Consider the following 27,690-nt stretch of genomic DNA (forward strand, 5'->3'; position numbering starts at 1 on the left):
AGGGTCTAAACCTTCAGCCAGTTAGGTCTTTTGCTTTGGAATTTCCTCCCCGTGCGTCTCTGCCTCCCCATCTCTCTCTTATCCTTAAGGATGCTCCTTAAAACTCAGCTCTTCATATTTCTTATTTTAATGTCTGCCTCCCATCGATGATGAAGAATAATCTGGAGAGTATCAGTTGCCACTGTGGATTCACGATTGAGAAGTTGTTGGAAATCTTCTTCGCGGCATTGATGGAGGGCAGAGAAACATCATCCTGTAACACTTGACCTTGGCTTCAAAATAGATTTACATGGTCGCCACATTGTTGGACCTCTCAGGTGTTCTTGTCCCACCACAGGTCCCTTTTCTACTAGATTTGGCTTTCGATGTCAGCCAGGAGTTGTTGGAATGCTGCTTTCTTGACCTTTGACCTGCGGTTGTTCTGCCACGCAATGAAGACTGCTCATTTGTGTTCCAAAAAGTCAGATACTCCAGCACTGTTTTCGTTTAACCAGTCCTGGTGATGGGGATACTGGACTGGACACAGGATTCTAGTACAGCTGACTTCATCTGATTCAACTGCTCTGTAATTGAGTTCAACATGTGAGGATCTTCCAGATAGGTCGTGAGCTGCACTGGAAATTCCTCTCTTCAGTCTGTGCTGCTAAACTGCTGATACACAATCTTCTTCCTCTTGGACTTTTGGGCCTTAAGATGTCTTGGTGCTCGGTGGATGTCCATCACTGATCAAACAAGTTGATGGGGGGGTCTGTCCAGCAGGCCAATTGTAATTATCTGTTGCCCCCACATGATCAAATGATACAGGAGTCACTTTGTTCTTTGACCTGAACACTGAGGTAATGTGTGCGGTACCAATGCTTTGATCTAGATGCTTCCATGTGGATTTTTACTTGTCCTTCTGGCAGGAGAGAGTGTTTTGTTATAATGAGACTGTGTTGAACACACTTCTTCAGCAGGAGGACACAATTTGCATTGGCTTTTCCCACCTCGTTTTTCCAAATGATTCCACTTTGGAGCCACCATTGATGGGAATGCTGCAGGAAACAATCAAAAAGATGGAAAAGAGAAAAACATCTGCAGTCCCAATGGTATTCCATAGCTTAGGTTTTCAAAGCTAGTGAGCTTCTGCTCATATCAGGACTCCATGCACTCATGCTACAGATTTGGGAGGAAAAAGGACTCTTCCCCTGCCTCCCTCCTCCTAACCCCTGATTTCAGGAATGTGACAATTGTAATTATCTTCAAAAGGCAGATAAGTCTTGCTTTGGAAACTATTGAGGTATTTCCTCTTGCCTGTAAACAGGAAAATCCTGGCACACATGCTCCTGAACCGCCAACTTCCTGTGGCTGAGGAAATCTTCCCAGAGGCACATTGTGACTTTGGACCGTCCAGAGGAACCTCCGACTTGGCCCATGTTGCCAGACAAGTCCAAGAAAAATCTCAAAAACAACACCAGGGATTCTTCATTGCACTGACCAAAGCATTTGACACAATGGGCAGAATTTTACCGCCACATCCGCCCGAGGTTCGTACGATTCCACCCGAGACCAACGGAGGATGCTGTTCGAGCCTTGCCCACCCCCAGAGTCGGGGTGGGTGTGCTGGTAAAATTCCGGCAAATTTATCGCAATGGATCATGTTCCAAAGCTCTTGACGTCCAAGAAACTTCGTCACAACCTTGCAATTGCCTCTTGGTGATGTGACTGCAACTATCTGGAGTGGGCGATCTGAAACAGTCTATTTCAAGATCCAGACCACTATCAAGCCTGTGTGCTAACCCCCGGACAATATACAAACCACTGGGCAGTGGCTATTTACCTCAGCAAAAATCAATGACCCTCGGCTGTCGGTACAATAATACCGCCTTGATGGAAAACCTTTTAACTCCGTTGTTTCCATGCCAAAACTAAACTGGCCACCATACATATGGCGACTGCAGTGTAGTTACCCACTCTGCACCAGATTTGCAAATCACTCTCAATCTCTTCAATTCTGCATCCAAGAAATCCAGCCTGCCCATGAATGTTATCAAAATAAAAAAACTCATATCAAGCCAGGTCAGCCAAATATTCCACCTCTTGTATATGTTGAAAGAGTAACTCTGGAATATGTCGAGCATTTATCAGGTGGCATGGTGGCACAGTGGTTAGCACTGCTGCCTTACATTGCCAGGGACCCCAGTTCAATTCCGGCTTCAGATCTCTGTCTGTGTGGAGTTTGCACATTCTCCCCGTTTCTGCGTGGGTTTCTTCCGGGTGCTCCAGTTTCTTCCCACACTCCAAAGATGGAGTCATAGATGTTTACAGCATGGAAACAGGCCCTTCGGCCCAATTTGTTCATGCTGCCCCTTTTTTTAACCACGAAGCTAGTCCCAATTGCCCGCATTTGGCCCATATCCCTCTATACCCATCTTACTCATGTAACAGTCGAAATGCCTTTGAAAAGACAAAATTGTACCCGCCTCAACAATTTTGTCTTTTGATGTGTGGGTTAGGTTGATTGGCCATGGTAAATTGTCCCATAGTATCAGGGGGACTAGCAGGTGATAGGGGATAGGGCCTGGGTAGGATTGTGGTCAGTGCAGACTTGATGGGCTGAATGGCTTCCTTCTGCACTGTAGGGATCCTATTCTATTAATTACCCATACCTTGGCAGCCACCTCTCTCAAAATGTCAGCATTGATGAGGAGATCCAACTCTGGGTCAGCTATGCCAGCTCACCCTTCTACAAACTATGGCAGTGAGTGTTTGACAATAAAATCCTCCGATGGTCAATAAAGATCCTGGTGTGCAGTGCAGTTGTCCCCACGCTCGTGTACAGCAGTGAGACCCTGGACTGTGCATCAGTAACACATAAGAGTGCCAGAGATGTTCCATCAGCAACGCCTCTGTCACACCCTCCAGATTCAGTGGGAGGAACCATCGACCAAAGTTCTTCTTGAAGCCACCTCAACAAACAGTCAGGCAAAGTGCCTGCAAAATCAACTTTATTGCACAGGACACTGTGGATGATGGCTAAAAAGCATCTCCTCTGTCCTGTTTACTCAACTCTCAAATGGCCAATGATTCCAGGGGAGGACAAAGAAAAGGCTTCAAAGATAGGCTTGAGGTGCTACTTAACACATGGCAGCTTAGACATTAATGACTGGGAGAAGCTTGCCCCCAATTATTCAAAATGGCGGCATTGTCCATCAAGTTGCATCACTCAATGAAGAGGCAGAACGGTGACAGAGAAAGAAGGAAAAGGAAGCGAATCCTGCACTCTGGATCACACTTCAAGTTTTTTCAAGAGAGCTTCACATTTTTAGGCATCCAGATCACCAACAACCTGTCCTGGTCTCCCCATGCGGACACTATGATTAAGAAAGCCGACCAAAGCTTCTACTTTCTCAGAAGACGAAGGAAATTTGGCATGTCAGCTACGACTCTCACCAATCTTTACATTTGCACCATAGAAAGCATTCTTTCTAACAGCTTGGTATGGCTCCTGCTCTGCCCAAGACCACAAGAAACTACAAAGGGTCGTGAATATAGCCCAATCCATCACGCAAATCAACCTCCCATCCATTGATTCTGTCTACACTTCCCACTGCCTTGGAAAAACAGCCAGCATAATCAAGCTCCCCATGCATCCTGAACATACTCGCTTTCACCTTCTTCCGTTGGAAAAAAAATACAAAAGTTTGAGGTCACGTGCCAACCAACTTAAGAACAGCTTCTTCCCTGCTGCCATCAGGCCTTTGAATGGACCTACCTCTTGTTAAGCTGATCTTTCTCTACACCCTAGCTATGACTGCAACACTACAATCTGCACACTCTCCTTTCCTTCTCTGTGAAGAGTATGCTTTGTCTGCATACTGTGCAAGAAACAATACTTTTAACTGTATAATAATACATGACAATAATAATTCAAATCAAAAATCAAATTTAAAGAATTAAAAAAGATGATGATGGCTAACTTAGCAAGTGATAGGGGTTTTTGACAGTAGCTTCATTGCAGTGTTAACGTAAGCTTACTTGTGACACCAATAATTTCAACTGATTGGAGAACAAGGGAACATGAAAGCAACAACGGACGTGAATTGAAATTGGGGATTAAAATTGATTCCCCTGAAAATTACACGGAAGAATCCCAAATTAAAAGCTTAACACGGAATAGATTAATCACCTTAAAAAATACGAAAAACCATTTTTTAAAAATGGGACTGAGAATGATAGAGGTAAAGACAAATCAAGAGATCAAATCTACTTTGAAATACAATTTCCCGGAGTCATGCCTGAGTCCCCTGAACCATGCGGAATGCGACTAGTTAATTTTGTACGTTTGGTTGCCTTGTTGAATTAATATTCTGCAATATTCTCCATTGTCTTTGTAGGGGGTTGGAAGGAATTCCATTGGGCTTTTCGGATGTCGATTTGTAGCAGCAGGCGGGGAGGATTGAGAAGAATGCTTAAAAGAACAGATTATGTATGGTCTGAGGCATGTACAAACTTTATGGATTGAATTATTTCTCTTCCCCCGTAATCTTCGTCATTACAACTGAGACTTTGCCCGCCAACGGAAGGAATATCAATCAATACAAACATCAACTCAAGCTTGGGTCGTTTGAGTGTTCTGGAGGCAGAGCAGCAATTACCACAGGGGAAGCAGACTCCACATTCGTCAACATGCACATTATTGTCGTGGGGAATAATAGATTTCCAGGCAAAACTCATCAAGGAATTCAAGTGATGTAAGCCACAAGATCAAATAGTTGCTAAACATCATTTTAACCTGTCAACCGTGGATCAGTTGATTACACACTCAACTCTGAGTCAGAAAATTGAAGATTCAATCTGAGCATAGAGTCCAGGCTGACACTCCAGTGCAAGAGAGAGAGAATGCAGGACTGTTGGAGGTGCCATGTTTTAGAGGCTTCAAACGCAGTCCTCAATTGTGCCTGCAGGTAGACATAAAAGTTTCTATTTCTAAGAAGGTTGAAAGGTTCTCCTTGTTTTTTGCTCAAGATTTATCCCTGCATCGACATCATCAGAAACACGTAATTTGGTCACTACCTTGTTGCTTTTTGTGGAATCTTGCTGTGCACGATATTGGTTGCTTCATTACCTTTGTCAGTGAATGTGGGCAGAGGTAACGGGGGCGATTCTCCCACCCCATTGTGCTGCTTTTACAGCGCACTGGGTTGGGAGACTCAGACAGGGGCCATTTTGCAGGTTTCCTGCTGGGCACCATGCCCTCCACAAGTCTCCGGCAGCCAGATTTCTGGCGCTGTCAGCTCCGCGCCAGAAACTGGCACGGAGCATCATAATTTATTTAAATGACAATTTAAATCTATTTTATATTTCATTAGTGGACCCGGGACTGAGGTCTGCGGGCCGGTTAGCCTACTTCCCCTCCCCCCCCCTCCGCCGCCGCCACCACTCCAGCAGGGTTTACAATAGCTACCAACTTGCAGGGAGCTAGCGGCCTGTCCCCGCTGGAGTGAAGCGGAGCCATCGAGGCCCCCCAAAGGGTCAGGTGTAAGGCGGGGTGCCCTCTGGGCATTGCCATCTTGGTGGTGTCAGCCTGGTCCCCTGGCACTTCCCAAGGGTCAAAGCGGCAATGCCCAAGGGGGCATCTTGGCACTGCACACCTGGCATCAGGCAGTGCCAAAGAGGCGGGCCTAATGGGACAGGGCCTAATGCGGGGGTCAGGGCCTCTGGAGGGGGGCTAGCGATCAGGCCATGGGGCTTGGAGGGGCAGCAATGTGGAGTCACGGGACTGGCCAGCAATCAGAGAGGCTGGCAATGCGGGCTACTGTGCATGCGCCGATCTCGGCACTGACAGATCGCTGCATGCACAATGGCCTGCTCAACGCTATGCTGCCAGCCTCTCCAGCGGGAATAGGGCCTGCCCACTTATTTTTGGAGCGATTTACGCTACTGCACTCTGCAGTACACAGAGTGTGGAGGATTCATTTTGAAACTCCATGGGAAAAAAAAGTGGGATTTACTCTAGTTTTTATGCTAATTCTCCCCAATTTTTGGGGGGAGAATCACCCTCAATGCTTTGCCCCTGTTTATTAACTGTTATCTATAAACAATACACTTCAAAAAGTAATGAATGGATTTCTCCAAAACTTGGTCCACAGATAGGATATGGACCAAGGAAAAACCGATTAGTTTTTGTCGAAGGTGCAGATCCAAACCCAGGAATTTATTTATTTTTGAACAATCCATTAATGTTCAGGAATATGATGAATTGACTTTGCTTTTCTCGGATTCTGGGAGTTGTTTAATTTAGAATGTTCTGGATTGTCTCAGCTGCTGTGCTGAAATTGGTCACAGCTGTCAAAGTGCGCGCAGAGTTTTCAGAGCAGGTTTTTGGTTGTGGATTGGCCCAAAGCCACCTCAGTGAGGTGGAAGCACTTCATAAAAATACTTTTTTTCAGCTTTGTATTCACCGAGCATCAACCAGGTTGGGAAAAATCTCAAGAGCTGCATATAGTGTGACACAAGTATGCATGCCACTGAGTGCTCTCCTCACTTGTTTCATATGTTACACGAGAAACTACACATCAAAGTTTGCTGGAAAGTGCTTTGGGATGCCTGAGGTCCTGAAAGATGCTACGCAACACAAAAGGCCAACATTAAATTACTGTTTAATGGGTTATATTTACTCCTTTCCTTTTCTGACTCAAGGTATCACGATGGATAATCATCACGCAAACCATTCTACACTATACATGCGTGGTAATGTATGTGATATAAGATTCACTATTTTTAGATTGAGTGTTAATCAACAGCTAAACATCAGAAGATATGCATTAGTCACAATTGAGGCCAAAACGTTGTGTGATTTCAAGAAAAAAATAGATATAACTCTTGGGGCTAAAGGGATCAAGGGATATGGGGGGAAGACTGGATCAGGGTATTGAATTTGTTGATCAGTCATGATCATAATGAACAACAGAGCAGGCTCAAAGACCCGAATGGCCTGCTCCTGCGTCTAGTTTCTATGTTTCGAAACACTAATAAGTATTATTATATGAGGATTAGTATTATTGAGTAGTATTAGTACTATTAAGTAGTATTACTAAACTAATTAGATGCAGACAGAATATGCTGGGACTTATGCTGCTAACAGTCCCATATCTGAGCTGATAAACCAACTTGTTGAGTCGCTGTCCAGAAAAGACTTTGGGCTGGATTTTCCCTTCCCAGCTGCCATTTTTCTTTTATTCATTTGTGGGACATGGGCGTCGCTGGCTGGCCTGCATTTATTGCCCATCCCTAGTTGCCCAAAGGCAGTTGAGAGTCAACCACATTGCTGTGGCTCTGGAGTCACATGTAGGCCAAACCAGGTAAGGAAGACAGATTTCTTTCTCTCAAGGACATTAGTCAACCGGGCGGGTTTTTCGACAATGGTTTCGTGATCATCAGTAGATTCTTAATTCCAGAGATGATTTTTATTGAATTCAAATTCCACCATCTGCCATGGCAGGATTCGAACTTGGGTCCCCTATTAGCTGATTTCCTAAATTAATAGTCCAGCGATAATACCACTGGGCCATCACCTCCGTAAGAAGGAACCAGAAAATTCCGGCCCAAAGTCAAAGGAACTTTCGCTGGTCCATCACAATTTTCATCTTGCCTGCGTCAAATCCCACTGTGTGGGTGGGCCTGACAATCCCGCCCATTGTTGCAGCAACAATACCTTGTATTTAAGTAGCACCTTGATCATAATAAAACATCCCAAGCTGCTTCAAAAGAGCTTTAAGTATATATTAGGGTGGGTTTGAATTAGGTCAAAGAGGTCGGTTGTAGCAAGTGTTGAAGGAAGAGAGAGAGGTGGAGAGGTTTAGGGAGAAAATGCCAGAGCTCAAAGTTCAGGCAGCTGTAGACATATCTGCCAATGCTGGAGCAGTTAAACATTGAGGATGAGCAATAAAGAACAAAGAACAGTACAGCTCAGGAACAGGCCCTTCGGCCCTCCAAGCCTGCACCGAACATGATGCCTGCCTAAACTAAAACCGTACGCACTCACGGAGTCTGTATCCCTCCATTCCCATCATATTCATGTATTCGTCCAGTTGCCCCTTAAATGTGGCTATCATACCTGCTCCCACCACCTCCTCAGGCAGCGCTTTCCAGATATTTACCACCTCTGTGTAAAAAACTTGAGTCGCACATTCCCCTAAACTTTTCCCCATGCATCTATGTCCCCTAGTACTTGACTTCTTTACCCTAGGAAAGTGCATCTGACTATCCGCTCTGTCCATGCCACTCAATCTTGTAGACCTCTATCAGGTCACCCCTCAACCTCCGTCATTCCAGTGAGAACAAGCCACGTTTATCCAACCTCTCCTCATAGCTGATACCCTCCAGACCAGGCAACATCCTGGCAAACCTCTTCTGTACCCTCTCCAAAGCATCCACAGCCTTCTGGTAGTGTGGCGATCAGAATTGTACACAATATTCTAAATGAGGCCTAACTAAGGTTCTGTGCAGCTGCAGCACGACCTGCCAATTTTTATATGAAGGCCACAACTGTACAACTACAGACACCTCGAATGGTTGTAGGGCTGGAGGAAGTTAGCTATAGGGTGGAAGCCCTCGAGGGATCTGAACGCAACAATGGGAATTTTTAAAATAGGGCATTGTCTGAAAACGATATCTGCAGGATAGAAAAAAATACCCTTCACGATACTGTTGCCACCTCATTAATGATTATATCCTATGATAAAACCGCATTGTGGGTCAACCCACAGCACGTGGAGTGCAGCGTTTCAAGAAGGCAGCTCACCACCACCTTCTCAAGGGCAACCTGGGATGGCCAATAAATGCTGGCCAGCCAGCGACGCCCATGTCCCACAAATTAATAATAAAAAAATTAAATGAAAACTGCGTTGTCAGAAGCAAGATAAATTCCTCACTCACATAACAGTAGATAGAGGAATTTTCTAGTCCGTTACATCACAGCTTGGTCTGTGATAAGTCATAAGATACTTAAAACAGGTAAAATAAAGAAAAACTTGAATTCATGGAGCACTTTTTGTGACCACCAGACATCTCCACACACTTTATATCCAAATAAATACTTTTAAAGTCACTCATAACGTAGGAAGCACGACAGCCAATTTGTGCACAGTAAGCTCCCAGAAACAGCACTATGGCAATGACCAGATAAGGTGTTCTTCTGTGATATTGATTGAGGGTAAAGTATTGGCCTGGCCATGAGGGATAACTCCCTAGCTCCTCTTCAAAATAGTGGCAGGGCCCTTTTGTATCCACCCACGTGGAGCCTTGGTTTAATGTCTCATCTGAAAGACAGCACCTCTGACACTGCAGCACTCCCTAAGCACCTGATTCTACCAAAGCCCTGGAGTGGGACTTGAACCTGGACCCTTGCAATTCAGATGTAGCCTAGTCCATCATGCAAACCAGCCTCCCATCCATTGACTCTATCTATACTTCCCATTGCCTCGGCAAAGCAGCCAGCATAATCAAGGACCCCACGCACCCTTGCCATACTATCTTCTACCATCTTCCATCGGGAAAAGGATACAAAAGTCTGAGGTCACGTACCGATCGACTCAGGAACAGCTTCTTCCCTGCCGTTATCAGACTTTTGAATGGGCCTACCTCACATTAAGTTGGTCTTTCTCTATACCCTAGCTATGACTGTAACACTACATTCTGCACTCTCACCTTTCCTTCTCCCCTATGTACTTTATAAGCGGTATGCTTTGTCTGTATAGTGCATAAGATACAATAGTTTTCACCATATCCATATACGTGTGACAATAATAAGTTAAATCAAATGTAAGCCTGCTGCCATCTGAGTCACGACTGACGTGAGTTACTGTGACAAAAGGTCATCCAGACTCGAAACGTTGGCTCTTTTCTCTCTCCACAGATGCTGTCAGACCTGCTGAGATTCTCCATCATTTTCCGTTTTTGTTTCAGATTGCAGCATCCGCAGTATTTTGCTTTTCATAGAATCATAAAATCCCTACAGTGCAGAAGGAGGCCATTCAGCCCATCGAGTCTGCACTGACCACAATCCCACCCAGGCCCTATTCCCATAACCCTCACATATTTACCCTGCTAATCCCCCTGACACAAGGGTCAATTTAGCATGGCCAATCAACCTAACCTGCACATCTTTGGAGTGTGGGAGGAAACTGGAGCACCCGGAGGAAACCCACGCAGACACAGGGAGAATGTGCAAACTCCACACAGACAGTGACTAAGGCCGGAGTTGAACTTGGGTCCCTGGCGCTGTGAAGCAACAGTGCTAACCACTATGCCACCATGTCACCCTTTAAATTTTCACAAATTGCTTTTACTTTGTTTACTGTCCTTCAAATTACTATTCGGTCCATTTATGTCAAAGATGACACTTATCACAGAAAAGAGTAATCTGCATCTGTCTCAATAAACCAGTCTCTCCCAGCCTGCTAAATGCCATCTCAACTCAAATCCTTTCATGGGAGATTGCATATTATAATTCCATGGAGCATGTAAGTTTAAGTTTATTTATTGGTGCCGCAAGTAGGCTTACATTAACACTGCAATGAAGTTACTGTGAAAATCCCCTCATCGTCACACTCCAGCGCCTGTTCGGGGACCCCGAGGGAGAATTTAAGCATGGCCAATGCACCTAACCAGCACATCTTTCAGACTGTGGGAGGAAACCGGAGCACGCGGAGGAAACCCACGCAGACACGGGGAGAACGCGCAGACTCCGCACAGAGAGTGACCCAAGACGGGAATCAAACCCGGGTCCCTGGCGCTGTGTGGCAGCAGTGTTAACCACCGTGTATAAAGTATTGTGAGGTACCTTAGCAGAAGGGAAAGGTAAAATGCACACACTTGTGGAAGGAATTGAACGTTTGAATCGACCTAGTAAATTGAGACATCAGTCTAGTGCATCTCGGAGGGGTTAACAGCAGAGCAAACAGGCCACTACTTACAGTAAACATAGCTCCTTCAGTGGCTTTATTGACGTGAATGACTGGGCCCAGCGGGTGCTGATGTAAAAAGGCACAGTTACGAGAAGAAGAATGGATGATGCGCTCAGCACTGCCTTTGTGACCCACAGAAAAGTCAGTTTGGAATCTGGCAAATGAAAGGAAATATCTCTGAAAGGACAATGACACCATGGAGACTGGAGATGTTCTGAATGCCACAACATTGTTTTCACTGAGGGAAAGAACAGCCCGGTTTTTTTTTTAAGGCTCCTGGCTTAAAATCACGCAGCTCAGAAGGAGGTCATTTGGCACATCCTGCTTGGCTCTTGCACACTGATTTTTTTTTCTCTCTTTCTCAATTTTGAGAAATTTTATTCCCCTGAATACTGCAGTAAATATTACATTCCAGAATGTTCAAGCATTTTGGCAGAGAAAGTGTAATTAATATTTAAATATGTTTTCAAGTGATTAAGAATTCACCTGCTGGGGTGAGGGGGTGTGGGGCCGGGGTGAGGGGGTGGGGGGTCCAATGTCTGCCCCGGTGACCTCACACAATGGGGATTTGTTTAAACCCACACCCCAGCAAATATTCACACACTACGGATTGGAATGTCTCATCTTTCTGAGTTTTATGAGGCAGAATGTAACTCAAATCGCTGTACAAATTGGTTAATCCTTGACTTGGTATAAAACTACCAAATTTCCAAAACGAAGGGCCAAAAAGGAATAAGGTCCCACATGTTTAGGGTCAGTCAGTAAGGTCTAGGCAGAGTGGTACACGAGATATACATTAATGTATATTCAGAAGGGAGTCAATCAGGTCCAGTGCAAAACAATCTGCTTCTGTTATGAGGCTGGCTAAAATTTTACTTAGGCAGTTTGTTCTGACCTTGTAGTGTTTAAATAATGATCCTTATTTATGAGGAGGGACTGAAGTATGGTCAAAAAAAAAATCCCTCTAATTATTAGTCAATATGTTCCTTTACTGACTGTAAAATGAATCAGCCTAATGATTCACTTAAGAGTGCATCACTGTAAGTAGTAATCAGTCTACCTAGCAAAGGATCTTGTGAGGGAGTCTCATTGTTATACTCCTAGGTTATATTGTACACTGTGATCTTATGAAAGAAGAGAAAACTTTTGATCATAAGAGATGCAGGTCTACGTATGGGAGAGACTATTGACACCAACCTGAGGGAATATCTAAGGCACGCCCAATATTATCATTGGTACAGCAACATTTCACTACGGGGTCAATCATTGTATCGCTTACCCTCCCTCAATAATAATCAATGGTTGGCACTGCTGCCTCACAGCATCAGGGACCCAGATTTGATTCGCGTCTTGGATCACTGTCTGTGCGGAGTTTGTACATTCTCCCCCATGCCAGCGTGGGTTTCCTCCGGGTGCTCCGGTTTCCTCCCACAGTCCGAAAGACATGCTGGTTAGGTGCATTGGCCATGCTTAAATTCTCCCTCAGTGTACCCAAACAGGTGCCGGAGTGTGGCGACTAGGGGATTTTCATAATAACTTCATTGCAGTGTTAATGTGAGCCTACTTGTGATACTAATAAACTTAAATAATAACTGATCTTCATACACAAGCCTTATCCCACCCCTAGTTCCTTCTGGGTTTGTTGTACAAAACGTCTTTCCAGCATAACGTATTTCTTAAAACAAAAGTTCAAAATCTTCACCAAGGTGGACCAGTTGGCGGGAAGTAGTGTTCCATAATGATTGGCTCTGGGGCCACTAATGTTCAATACAAATGCAAGTAGTTGTTTTTGTTTGAGTAAATGGCTTGGACTTGGGAATAACAAACACAATTTTTAAAAACTGTAGATGACACCAATTTGGGACTATAGAATCGCGACAGTGCAGTAGGATGCCATTCGGCCCATCGAGTCTGCACCAACAAAAATCCCACCCAGCCCCTAACCCCGTAGCCCCACAGATCTACCCTGCTAATCCCCCTGAAACTAAGTGGCAATTTAGCACAGCCAATCAACCTAATCCACACATCTTTGGACTGTGGGAGGAAACCGGAGCACCCGGAGGAAGCCCACGCAGACACAGGGAGAACGTGCAAATTCCACACAGACAGTGACCCAAAGCCGGGAATTGATCTCAGGCCCCTGGCGCTGAGAGGCAGCAGTGCTAACCACTGTGCCACTGTGCCACCCTGTACTAACTACAGTCAGTACAAGAGAGAAGTCTGACAAAATACAAGGCAACTTGCAGACTGGCTATAAAACTGACAAATAAACTTCATTTTAGATAAATGTAAGATGGTACATGTTGATCAGAAGAATATGGAAGTTGCATACTCCAAAAATAACAATTTAAATGGGCAGAGGAGCAAAGATTCTGGGGATATAGATACACAAATCGTATTGTGATGCAGGCCCATTAAGTGATAAGGCCATTAAAATAGAAAATACAGCAATTACTTTCATTCTATCATGGGGTTAGGGCATCATTGATAAGGCCAGCATATATTGCCTCATCCCTGACTGCCCAGCTTACTCGGCACTCCAGAGGGCAGTTAAGATTTAACCACATTACTCTGGATCTGGAGTTACACATAGCTCGATTGCGTAAGATTTTCTTCCCTAAAGAACACGGTGAACCAGCTGGGTTTTTACAATAATTGATGACAGCTTTATAGTCACTGTTGCGGAGACTAGCTTTCAATTCTGAGTTTTATGAATTGAATTTAAATTCCACGTTGCTGCCTTGGTGGGATTTGAACCCATGTTCCCCAAGCATTAACCTGGAGCTTCCAGACTACTGTGCCAGTGACATTACCACTGCACCATTATTTCCTCAAGCTTTGCTTTAGAGTTGAAAAGCAGAGAAATTAGAATCATGGTTAGTCCACACTTAGAGTACTGTGCATAGCTTGGGCATCTGGATACAGGGACATAAGTGAAGGTGCCAAAAGATTTATGAAGATAATACCAGTAATCATAGAGACCCTACCACACAGAAGGAGGCCATTTGGCCCATCAAGTCTCCACTGACTCTCCAACAGAGTGTCTTACCCAGGCCCACCCCCAGCCCTATTCCCTAACCCCACGCATTTACCCCACTAATCCTCCTAACCTACATATCTTGGGGCACTAAGAGGCAATTTAACATGGCCAATCCATCTAATCTGTACATCTTTGGACTGTGGGAGGAAACCAGAGCACTTGGAAGACATGGGCAGAATGTGCAAACTCCACACAGGCAGTCACCCAAGGCTGGAATCAAACCCAGATCCCTGGCGCTGTGAGGCAGCAGTACTAACCACTGTGCCATCCTGCCATGATGAGAGCTATCGATAAAGATTGATTTATTAGATTACAGAAGTGTTGGATAGGATGCACATGGTGAAGATATGGAGAATATCAAAAAATATATCAGATAGTCACTAATAAATCCAATAGGGAATTCAGGGGAAACATCTTTATCCAGAGAGCGCTTAGAATGTGGAACTCAAATGGTTGAAGAGAACAACATGGAGACCTTGAAGGAGAAGCTAGGTACACACATGAGAGGTAAAGGAACACAATGTTGATAGCGTTAGGGGAAGAGGGATGGGAAGAGGCTCAGAAGAAGAATTAGTATGCTATGTTGAATGGCTCATTTCTCTGCCATTCTACCTCAGCATTTTAAGAGCAAAAAAATTACAAACGGAGTGATTATATAATCTGTTCTAAATGCAAGCAACTTCCTATCAAAAGCAATATTTAAAATTTATGATTTTAAAAGCAATATTTAAAATTTAAGTACATGGAGTGACTTCATGCTTAGTTAAGCAACTCCACTAGAGCAATATTTGAAAAACATTTAAAGTATTGATTCTAGAATATTTATGACGACAGTCTTTCAGTAATCAAAGTCAGGCAGTGAGACGCGACTTACCAGAAAAAAATATAGGAACACCACACACAAGGAGTAACTGATGGGTGGGAGGTTTTGGGGGGATTTGAGGAAAGACCTTTTTACTCAGAGGGTGATGATGGTCTAGAATGCACTGCCTGGGAGGGTGGTGGAGGCGGGATGCCTCACGTCCTTTAGAAAGTACCTAGATGAGTACTTGGCATGCCATAACATTCAAGGCTATGGGCCAGGTGCTGGCAAGTGGGATTAGGTGGGCGGGTCAGGACATTTCATGCGTCAGTGCAGACTCGATGGGCCGAAGGGCCTCTTCTGCACTGTAGTATTCTGTGATTCAGAACAGAAAACCAAACGACGCTGGTGAATGTGAAACTGCTGCCCAACATCATAGAAATATTGGCCAGAATTTTACTGCCCCGTCCGCCAAGGGAATTGGAGCGGGCGAGGGGCGGACAATGGGAAGGTCTGTTGACCTCAGATGGGATTTTACGGTTCCAGGATGAGTGAGGCTGTAAACTCCCGCTCATTAAGTCAATAGATGTAACCATTTAGCAATGTCACTTCAACAAGAGAAACTAAATCAGGTTCTGCTAACCTTCGGACAGTTACTGTTGTAAACAATGTGTGATCCATCTGATTTTCTTGCTAATCGCACTAATTAACATGTCATTCAGTTAAGGGCTTAGTGCTCATCCAATCATAAGAGCATATTTTACTCTGCTATGAACGAAGTGTGAATTATTTGTTGTAACTCTAATGACAGCTCTTATGCTCTGGGTTAACAGGTCACGGGGGTCAAGCGCCACTTGACAGCACATAATCATTGCCTGAAACTTCAGAGTAGTACTGAAAGGGTACTGTCCTGTCAGAAGTGCCACGTCACATTTGCGACTTTAAACCAAAGGAGACATGAAGGATTCCATGGCATTTTCCAAGAAGAGAATGGAAGATCTCCAAGCCAACATTCGTCCCTCATCCAACATCTATCCTATTGGTGTTTGCTGAGCATAAATGGTCAAATACATATCCCGATATTATAACAGTGGGCGGCGCGGTGGTACAGTGGTCAGCACTGCTGCCTCACAGCGCCAGTGACCCAGGTTTGATTCCCGGCTTGGGTTACTGTCTGTGTGGAGTTCACACGTTCTTCCCAGGTGCTCCAGTTTCCTCCCACACTTCAAAGATGTGCAGTTTAGGTGAATTGTCCATGCTAAATTGTCCCTCAGTGTCAGGGGGATTAGCAGGGTTGGAGTTAATGGGGTTGTGGTCGGTGTAGGCTCGATGTGCTAAATGACTTCTTTCTGTACTGTAGGGGTTCTATGAACAGTGACTACACATTCAAAAGGACTAAATTGGCTGTAAAGTGCTTTGAGATTGAAAAGGGTGTTATGTAAATGTAATGTTTTTTTATGTAGTTTAAATTGCAAATTCCCAGTTCGTCCTTTGTTTTAATGGGCAACTCCCAGTATCCACTGCTCTGCCAACTAACAAAACAAAATAACCATCACCCGGTTAGAATAATGCCACTCATAGGCTCATCCATGACATTTGTAAACATGTAGCAAATATCCTCTGTATCAGTCAATAATGCAAATAAGTAAACATGGTACAAATCAAAATGATAATTTAAAATTTTTTCCTGAACTGACCCTGACATTTCTCTTTTATTGCCTCCTCCCAAGAGATTACCTGGCAGTGGAGAGGGGAGATGGAGGCCGGCTGGAGAGGATGGGTGGGGAGCAGGGTGGACAGGGTGAGTGTGGGGGAGGGTGGAGAGGGTGAGTGTGAGGGCAGGGTGGATATGGGGGAGGGTGGAGAGGGTGGATGTGGTGGAGTGGAGAGGGTGGATGTGGTGGAGTGGAGAGGCTGAGTGTGGGGCAGGATGGAGGGGAGGGGCGTGGGGGCATGGTGGAGAGGGTGGGTGTGGGAGCAGAGTGGAGAGGGTGAGTGTGGGGGCAGGTGGAGGGGGTGAGTGTGGGGGCAGAGTGGAGAGGGCAGTGTGGGGAGCAGGGTGGAGGGGGTGGGTGTGGGGACAGGGTGGAGAGGGTGAGTATGTGGGGCAGGGTGGAGAGAGTGGGTGTGGGAGCAGGGTGGAGAGGGTGGATAAGAGATAAGATTTTGGAAAAGGAAGAGATCTTTGGTTGTAATGCTCCAGCCAACTCAGCTGGATTGACTGAGATGAATTTTGCATGTCCGCAACAGCACATGCAACCTGTTGAGCTGCATTGGCTTTTCACATTCCCAATCACCATGCGGATCTCAGCATTGAAGAGGATATACAGTAACAAAAACAACTTCAAGTTTACACCTCAAATATCCAGAGATGGGGAAGCTGGTTTTTAAACCCCAAAGACCTCACCAACCCTAATTTTCATTCTGCTGTCTTGACAGTGCAGACAATTTTTGAGAGGACGGTCCAGTCTTTTTAGTAATGAAAGATAAAACAACAGTGCGCCCACGATCAGTTCTCACTCCCAATTCTAAACCTTGTCCCCACATGGATTTGAGAACTTCAGCCACTGCTTATACAAGCGGCCTGGGAAACATGAGAATAGTACTTCCTCACGACACACTGCAACTGAATTAGACAATCGCGCAGACATAAACAGTGCAATCAAATTCCCTGGCTTTCTTTTTATTGAGCTCCTATTTAAAACCAATCACAGACTTAGATACAAAAAAACATTGTTTCTCAGGGTCTGTGGCGCAGAGAATCTCAAAAACAGCACTACTTAAGATCTCGAAAACCAGCCGCCGGGTGAATTAATGGCGACATGAAGGTTGACATTTCTTTCTGTGGTTTACAGCAAAGGCAAACAATATATTTATTCCAAACTTAAAGAGAGAATGTATGGAACTTGCTCCACGTGGAGGCGGGAAGCCTGAGCTCCTTCACAATTCAGCAGGCAAGTACAGCTGATGAAGGATAACAAATGATTTCATGGAGCAAAAAGCTATTGAATTTTTTTTTCAGTTTGCAAAATTGCAAACAACTGAGCAAGCAGAGATAAGGGGCAGGGTGCACAAGGCTTTGAGATGGGAATTTCTCTGGACCTCAGGAAAACAAATAAGGTTGATCATGCCAGCTGCAGCTCCCATTCAGTGCCACGTCTGTTGTTCATTAACTGCAACAAGGATGGCATGTGTCTTGTTAAAAGCTAATTACGAAACGCAGCGCAGGCAATTTGGTCTGTCAGTTTGTTCCTCGTTTCCCTTTGTCTTCCGTAACTTTGTTTGTCGTTTCCCAATCACCAGACTGCCAGGGAGGTCCACGCTCTGCTAGGTTTATTTATATTGACCTGGATTTTGTGGTTAAAAATAACAGTGAGGCTAACAGTCCTCGGCATCCCAAAAGTGCAAATTGCACAGCAAAGTCCAGTGACTGCAGTTAAAGGTTAAAAAAGCAGGAAGCTGCTCTCTGAGCTTCCCCCAGTGTACTGGTATCTCACCGAGATACTCAATATAGAAAAACATTAAGGTTGCTCTACTGATGTAGTAGATTCCCACTAGACATGGACAGGAAAAGTTAGGATTGTAGTGTAAGTACCCTTTTAACACCAATATAAGCCTTAATTACTGCCAGGTAACATCTCTGGCCTACATTTTCAATGCCAGAGAGGTTACCTAGCAGTAATTAAGACTTACAATCGTGTTAAAAGGGTACTTACACTACAATCCAATCCTTTGCTGGCAATAGCAAGAAGTCTCACAACACTAGGTTAAAGTCCAGCAGGTCACGAGCTTTCAGAGCGCTGCTCCTTCATCAGGTCAGACTCACCTGATGAAGGAGCAGTGCTCCGAAAGCTTGTGATTCCAAATAAACCTGCTGGACTTTAACCTGGTGTTGTGAGACTTCTTACTGTGCCCATCCCAGTCCAACGCCGGCATCTCCACATCATTGTTTCCTGGCAAGTGTGATGCTCATGCCTTTATACCTTAATTATCGTCGGAGATTTTAAAAAGTATAAATAAAGTGGCTTTTTTTAAACTTACACTTTCCATCCATTTAATATCTTTCTCTTAATTCCATATATCTTCATGCCTTTATTTTACTTTCCGTACATGATTTGGCAATCAGCAAGCATGCCACACCCTACCCTGACTCAATGTCTACACATGTTCCTTCACCACGGGTAACCAGTCTGTGGTCAGTAGTAGAAATCCTTGACTTTATCCCTCCCAGCCTCAGAGACATTGGCCTAGAGTTTAGAAATGATACATGTCACCCCTGAACACAGCATGTTCTCTCCTCTGGGGGTGGGAATGGACACAGTAAGAAGTCTCACAACACCAGGTTAAAGTCCAACAGGTTTATTTGGTAGCAAATACCATAAGCTTTCGGAGCGCTGCTCCTTCGTCAGATGGAGTGGAAATCTGCTCTCAAACAGTGCACAGAGACACAAAATCAAGTTACAGAATACTGAATGGAGTCAGGCCAGGGTTCCTACCAGCTGGTGGGGTGTTGGTGGACCAGGGAGGTGGGGGTGGGGGTGGGTGGCGGGGAAGACTGGCACTACCAGTCCAGCTCCCCATTAGTCATCCCAACATGGAGTATCTTTTCCACAGACCTTTGTTTTTTCCAGCCTCATCAAAGTTGAAAGTTACTCCTCCAGTCTCAACAAAGTTAGATATTTGGCCATTTGCTGCGTCCTTGGTTGAAGGGTGAAGAAAAATATGCATTTCCATAGAACTTATCACAATGTTGAAACACCTCAAAGCACTTCACACAATTAGCTGCACACAGTTGTTGTGAATGGCTACCAGTGACTCCAACTGAGACCATGTGGACAGTTTTGGAATATAGGACTAGGTGGAGACCATTCAGCACCTGTGGCCTATTCCATGATGCAATGACACCATGACTGATAAGTGATCTACTCCACACATTCACCTTTGTTCCATGTATCTTAATACCTATGCTAAACAAAAATCTCTTAAACTCAGATTTAAAATTAACAATTGAGCTCCCATCAGTTCCAAACTTCCGCCAACCTTTGTGTGTCAGAGTGTTTCCTAACTTCACATTTGGAGGATCCAGTTCTGATTTTTGGACAATGTCACCTATCCTAAGACTCCCCAAGCCGCAAAAATAGCTTCTCTCTCTCTTTACCCTATCAATTCCCCCTGATATCCCGAAAACTTTGATCAAATCATGCCTAACCTTCCAATTTCCAGAGATGGCATCCCTAATTTGTGTAACATTGCCTCTTAATTTAATCCTTGGAGGCCATGGCTGGAATTCTTTGGCTGTTCAGGCCGGTGGGATTCTCCAGTCCCGCCGGCAGCGCACCCCTGCCCATGGGTTTCCCGCCAGCGTGGGGTGACATCAGTGGGAATTCCCATTGATAGTGGCGGGACCAGACAATCCCGCCGATAGCAAACAACGCACCATCTCCTGCCGGCAGGAAACACGCGGCTGGGAGGCCAGAGGATTTTGCTGCATGTATCATTCTTGTAAATATTTGCTACACTCACTCTAAGGCCAATATCAACTTGATAAAGTGTGGTATCCTGAACTGTTCACCTTGTTCCAGGTGTGATTTAATCAGGGCTTTGTAAAGCTTTTACTCTCGTGTATTCTCGTTTTCTAGATATTAAGACTCAAATGCGATTAGACTTTTTACTTATTTTTCGTACCTGCTCATGACATTTTAACGATCTATGTTAATTGGATCCAAGCTGATTGGTGAAGCTGAAATCAAGACACAGGGCTTTTCTTTGTGAGATTTAATGTTCAGCTCACCTCCTCCACCCAGCTATCCCTTGTATATGTGCTCCAAGACAATTAATACTCAAAGACTTTTATAGATGTGCCATAGAAAGCATCCTATCCAGATGCATCACAGCTTGGTATGGTTCCTGCTCTGTCCAAGAAACTACAAAGGGTTGTGAATGTAGCCCAGTCCATCACGCAAACCAGCCTCCCGTCCATTGATTCTGTCTACATTTCCCGCTGCCTCAAAAAAGCAGCCAGCATAATCAAGGACCCCACGCACCCTGGACATTCTCTCTTCCACCTTCTTCCTTCGGGAAAAAGATACAAAAGTCTGAGGTCACGAACCAACCGACTCAAGAACAGCTTCTTCTCTGCTGCCATCAGACTTTTGAATGGACCAACCTCTTATTAAGTTGATCTTTCTCTACACCCTAGCTCTGACTGGAACACTACATTCTGTACTCTCTCCTTTCCTTCTTTATGTACAGTATGCTTTGTCTGTATAGCGCGCAAGAAACAATACTTTTCACTGTGTACTAAAAAATGTGACAATAATAAATCAAATCAAATTAATACCCATCACCTGTTTTTCTTAACCGTAATTAACATGACATTCACAAACATTAACAATAAAATTGACAAGATACTAACATGCAGCAAGTCTCTTTCAACCTTCGTCGTTTCTGACTTTTCACCATTCTTTTATGTCCAAAGTGGATGACCTCGCATTTACCTTCAATGAATTCTATTCTCCCCCAGTTTTGCCCATTCACTTACTCTATTAATATCCCTTGGAAATTTGATGCTTAAGTCCATGTCATCTACAATCTACCTTTGTGTCATGCTGGATATGTACCTCTGTATCCCATAACTAAAACAGCAGAGATTGCATTTGATTGCCTGTATTCCTAGAGATCTCAATTGACCTTGTGCCTCCAATCACCCCACCCGTATATTGAATTGTCTAACATGCCCATACTAACAGCAGACCACCAGCCCAGGCCAAGTGGAAAGTGAAGACAGTCTTCATTTCCAAATGGGACAAACAGCTTACCTCTTCCCCTAGCCCGCAACCCCAATGTTTATAAAACTAATAAATGTTCAAAGAAAATGGAAATAAAAACACTACTTTCTTTGATTTGATTTGGTTTATTATTGTCACAAGTATTAACATACAGTGAAAAGTATTGTTTCTTGTGCGCTATACAGACAAAGCATACCATTCATAGAGAAGGAAATGAGAGAGTGCAGAATGTAGTGTTACAGTCATAGCTAGGGTGGAGAGAAAGATCAACTTAATGCAAGGTAAGTCCATTCAAAAGTCTGACAGCAGCAGGAAAGAAGCTGTTCTTGAGTCGGTTGGTACGTGACCTCAGACTTTTGTATCTTCTTCCCGACGGAAGAAGGTGGAAGAGAGAATGTCCAGGGTGCGTGGGGTCCTGAATTATGCTGGCTACTTTGCTGAGGCAGCGGGGACTGTGGACAGAGTCAATGGATAGGAGGCTGGTTTGCGTGATGGATTGGGCTTTGCTTGTAGCAGTATTCTGAAGATAAAACTTCAATTCCTGAATACTCCAGGCCAGTCCTGGACAGTTGGCAACCTTAGACTCACTGTTAACAAATACTGTCCAATGGGCAAGCGGAGTAGCCGGCGGAGGAATCACACTCAGGAGAGATGAGAAAATAGACAATAATGGGGATTTTCCGACCCCCTCCCCCCTGCCCCCCCCCCCCCACCCCCCACTCCACCCACAGCGAGTATTCCAGAAGTGGCCCGCCATTGGCCGCTGGTGAGATTTTCCAGTCCTATCAACGTCTACGGCGTTTTGTGTGGCACGCACCCTCCGCCGCTGGGGAGCCTGCCACAGGCAATCATCATTGGTGGCACTGGAAGATCCCACTTACGGAAGGCCTGGAAAATTCAGCCCAATATTTCTGCTAAATCTCAAATTCTACTGCAACTGAAAGGACGAGTCAACCTTTTTATGTTTTACTCCTAAAAAAATAAATCTTTCATTCAGAAGGGATTAAGGATTATTATGCTTGGCACTGTTCTGGCTCCTTATTCTATCTGAACCTAAGCGAGTGAAAAGTTGAAAGTATAATTTGTTCTCAGCTGGTAGCAATTTCCCCTCTTGAGTGAATAGGTTGAAGCCGCTATCCAAGACCTGGACGATTAAAATACGATGATACTCTAAAGCTTTTGTTGTCAGAGATACTGTTCATTGGACAGAATGTTGAACCCAGGTTCCAACAATTTAAAGTGAACATTTGAGGTCCCATGGCACCATCTGGAGATGAGCTGCCCAATGCCCTGCCAACATTCCTTCAGTTCACAGTAAAGCTGCCAACTCACAATGATCGCCCACGAGTCTCTAGGAATTAAAGATTAATCTCCTGGACACTGTTGCGAACAGGCCCAGGAGAAACATCACAACACAACGGAGTAAATTGCATACAAAGGGCACCTTTTGTGGGTCTCTCTCATGTGATGCTATTTTGACCGAAAATGGTACACAATTCACTTCTTCCCGCTGAAACCTGTAAAGGTCTATTTTGTTCTTTAAGGAAAAATATTGCCCTCTAATCATCTTCAAATATATAGGGGAAGAACCGGAGAACACAAAGTGACAATTATCATTCGGCCAAGAATCACAACTGCCGGTTTGAGAAGCAAGTATTTGTAATAAAACGAAAGAAAGTGAAAGCCACATTGAAGAAGTTAACGATTGTATCTGTGTCAACCATTTGATTTGATTTGATTTATTATTGTCACATGCATTGCTATACAGTAAAAAGCATTGTTTATTGTGCGTTGTATAGACAAAGCATACCGTACATAAAGAAGGAAAGGAGAGGGTGCAGAATGTAGTGTTAGAGTCATAGCTAAGATGTAGAGAAAGATCAACTTCATATATGGTAGGTCCATTCAAAAGTCTGATGGCAGCAGGGAAGAAGCTATTCTTGAGTCGGTTGGTACGTGACCTTAGACTTGTGCATCTTTTTCCCAATGGAAGAAGGTGGAAGAGAATATGTGGAAGAGATTATGGCTCAGTTGGTAGCACTCTTGCCTATGTTGTGCATTCAAGTTTCACTTCAGGCAGTCGGGCACAAATTTTGAACTTTACATTCCAGAGTTGCACTGGGATGTGGTCTTTCAGATGGGACATTAGGGTGAGTTCCTTTATACCCTCTCAGGCAGACACAACAATCCCATGGGAATGCACTGAAAGAAGAGCAGGGGAGTTCTCCTTCATGTCCTGGCCAATATTTATTCCTCAACCAAAGCCACAAGAACGGATTAATGAGTTGTTATCACAGTAATGCATGTGGAAGCTTGCTGTGTGCATATGGGCTGCCATCTTTCCCACAGTACAATGTCAACTGCATTTCAAAAGTACTTAATTGTACAGTGCTTTGGAAGCATCCTGAGGTCATGAAAGGCACCATATAAATGCAAGTCTTTCCTTTATTTTTGCCATCAGGTGGACTACTTGATACTTACTATAAGAAGGTTCCTAGTTAGCAGTGCTGTGTGATTCCCACAGTATGAGAGCACTGGACGTACATTCTCCCAGTGAAACCATATTTAAGGAAATCTATTTTAATGTATTTACAGATTACCGGCAATACCACAACGTATTTAGGTAACTTGTCCCAGCATTCGACATTGATTTTTGTATGTATTAACTGCAGAAATGGTTCAGCAGGTCAATATTTTCATTAATTTTTTTTAGATTGTAAACTAATTGCCCCAGAGGCCTGTTTTAAAAATTACATGCGCAGTTTATTCCCGTTAACTTAATGGGCCCAATTTTAGCAAAAAGGGTTGAAAGGCCTTTCTTTTAAAAATTGCCCTTTGCCTGCAATAACTAGGAATGTGTGGACAGCTCCGCTTAAATGCACCTGAATTTAGGGCAGTATTAGAATTATTAAACTGGTGCCATCGAGATTTCCCAATTTCTACAAGGAAAGAAAAGGAATTGTTCTGGCTGAAGCTCTTTGCAAAGATGTAATGGAGAAATATGGGAACAATTGATCATCCATTAATAAGGTGCAGTGGAGGTTGTCTTAATCTGGATCTAACCCTTGTTATACTTGACCTGCTCAATGCTGATACCAGGTACTGAAGGATGCAAAAATGTTCCATTTGTCATCACTGACAACCCTCCCCTTTCTCAACACCGATAAATAACCAGCCAAATTTCATGACTGCACCAAATGTGTAGAAACGTCCCTGACCTCCACTGAGTAAATGGGCTTTAAATCTGACTAAGCATGAAACTTAGCAACAGTTGCTTACTTTCTTAGTACTGTAAACACATTAATTGAACAAGCACAAATCTAATGTGGCTTGGATTTCACACAAACACACAGGTGCAAGTCATATCTGTCCCAGCGCAGTTGCAAAGTGTGGCTTAAGTACACATCCCAAAGCCCAGTTGATCCTTGCGATACAGTGTCAGGGCTTACAGGGAGGCTGCCTTGTGTGATGACTGCTTTCAGCACTCAAATAAAGCTGGAGGTGAGAGTATTGGAAAGGAGGTCAGAGTCACCACCCGCAGTTTTAGAACCCAATTTTTAATTTACTTATTCTTTCACAGGATTTGGGCATCGCTGGCTAGACCAGCATTTACTACACGTCCCTAATTGCCCTCGAGAAGGTGGTGGTGAGCCAGCTTCTTGAACCGCTGCAGTCCACTTGCACCCTTGCAAGGGATCAGAGTTTCAGGACACGAGGGAGGCCATTTAGGACTGAGATTAAATTTCTCCACCCTGAGGGTGGTGAACCTGTGGAATTCTCTACTCCAGAGAGCTATGGAGACCAAATCGCTGAATATATTTAAAAAGGAAATAGATCTACAAAGAACAAAGAACAGTACAGCACAGGAACAGGCCCTTCGGCCCTCCAAGCCTGTTCTGATCACGTTTACCTATCTAGACCAACCGCCCGTATCCCTCCATTCCCTGCCTGTTCATGTGTCTATCCTGATAAGTCTTAAATGTCGTTAATGTATCTGCCTCAACTACCTCACTTGGCAGCGCATTCCAGGTCCCACCACCTTTTGTGTAAAAAACTTCCCCCGCACATCTCCACTGAACCTTTCCCCCCATTACCTTGAACTTGTGCCCCCTGTGATTGTCATTTCTGCCCTGGGAAAAAGCTTCCAACTGTTCTATACCCCCCATGAATGTTATGAACTTCTATCAGGTCGCCCCTCAGCCTTCATTTTTCCAGGGAGAACAAGTTTATTCAATCTCTCCTCATAACTAATGCCTTCCATACCTGATAGTTCGCCATTTATTTTATAGCTCCCACCTGAATTGGATCTACCAAATGCATCACCTTGCATTTGTCCGGATTAAAATCCATCTGCCATTTCTCCGCCCAATTTTCCAGCCTATCGATATCCTGCTGTATTCTCTGACAATCTTCATCACTATCTGCAACTCCAACAATCTTAGTATTTCTAGACTCTAAAGGTGCCAAGGGGTATGGAGGGAGAGCTAGGCTATGACGTAAGCTAGAGAATCAGCCATGATCATATTGAATGGTGGAGCAGGCTTGACGGGCTGAGTGGCCTACTCCTCCTTCTAGTTTCTAAGTTTCCATGTTTGCTGCTATTTACAAAAGCAGTATTGGAGGAAATTGCAGGGGTTCAGGAAACGACTAGTGAGTATAAAATTTCCAATCCAGTAAAAGGTTAAGAGAATAAAATTAAAGTCAAGAATTTGGCTCCCCGTCGAGTTTACTTTTCATATTCACTAAGTCCCACAGCAAAGCACAGATCAGAGCTCATCCTTGCTTGCGTGTGCACTGAAATAATATTGGGAGTATCTGGGTGTGATGGGCAAGGATGTGTGTCTGCAGGCCGCTGGATCACGTCAGCATATATACACAGGGAGAATTCATTGAGAGCCATTTCTGTTTTGTGAGGACTTGAGTTATTATAGAGGGTGAAACAATAATGACACATGACAATTTATGCAGTGTTTGCATGAAAACTGTTCCGGGGCCAGGTTCGGCTATTATATGCAAATTAATACCATTGCTTTCCATTAGGTCCAGAAGTTGGTTGAAAAAAAACAAATGTATCAACCTTCATTTAATGTTAGCAGTTAAAAGCTGTGACACTCCTCAACCAACACCTATCTGATTGGTGTTTGTTCAGCATAAATTTTTTAATACTTATTCCAACATTAAAATAATGGACGGCACGGTGGCACAGTGGTTAGCACTGTTGCCTCACAGCGCCAGGGACCCGGGTTCAATTCTGGCCTTGGGTTACTGTCTGTACGGAGTTGACACGTTCTCCCCATGTTTGCGTGGGTTTCCTCTGGGTGCTCCGGTTACCTACCACACTCCAAAAATTTGATTTGATTTGATTCATTATTGTCACATGTATTAGTATACAGTGAAAAGTATTGTTGCTTGCACACTATACAGACAGTGCATACCGTTCATAGAGAAGGAAATGAGAGAGTGCAGAATGTAGTGTTACAGTCATAGCTAGGGTGTAGAGAAATATCAACTTAATGCAAGGTAGTCCATTCAAAAGTCTGACAGCAGCAGGGAAGAAATTGTTCTTGAGTCGGTTGGTATGTGACCTCAGACTTTTGTATCTTTTTCCCGACGGAAGAAGGTGGAAGAGAAAATGTCCAAAGTGCGTAGGGTCCTTAATTATGCTGGCTGCTTTGCTGAGGCAGACAGAGTCAATGGATGGGAGGCTGGTTTGCATGATGGATTGGGCTACATTCACAACCTTTTGTAGTTTCTTGCGGTCTTGGGCAGAGCAGGAGCCATACCAAGCTGTGTGATACAGCCAGAAAGAATGCTTTCTATGGTGCATCTGTAAAGGTCGGTGAGAGTCGTAGCTGACATGCCAAATTTCCTTAGTCTGCTGAGAAAGTAGAAGCATTGATGGGTTTTCTTAACTATAGTGCCGGCATGAGGGACCAGGACAGGTTGTTGGTGATCTGAACACCTAAAAACCTGAAGCTCGCGACCCTTTCTACTTCGTCCCCGTTGATGTCGACAGGGACATGTTCTCCTTTAAGCTTCCTGAAGTTGATGACAATCCCCTTCATTTTGTTGACATTGAGGGAGAGATTATTGTTGCCGCACCAGTTCACC

This window comes from Mustelus asterias, chromosome 10 (assembly GCF_964213995.1).
Source record: "Mustelus asterias chromosome 10, sMusAst1.hap1.1, whole genome shotgun sequence".
In the NCBI taxonomy this organism is placed as follows: domain Eukaryota; kingdom Metazoa; phylum Chordata; class Chondrichthyes; order Carcharhiniformes; family Triakidae; genus Mustelus; species Mustelus asterias.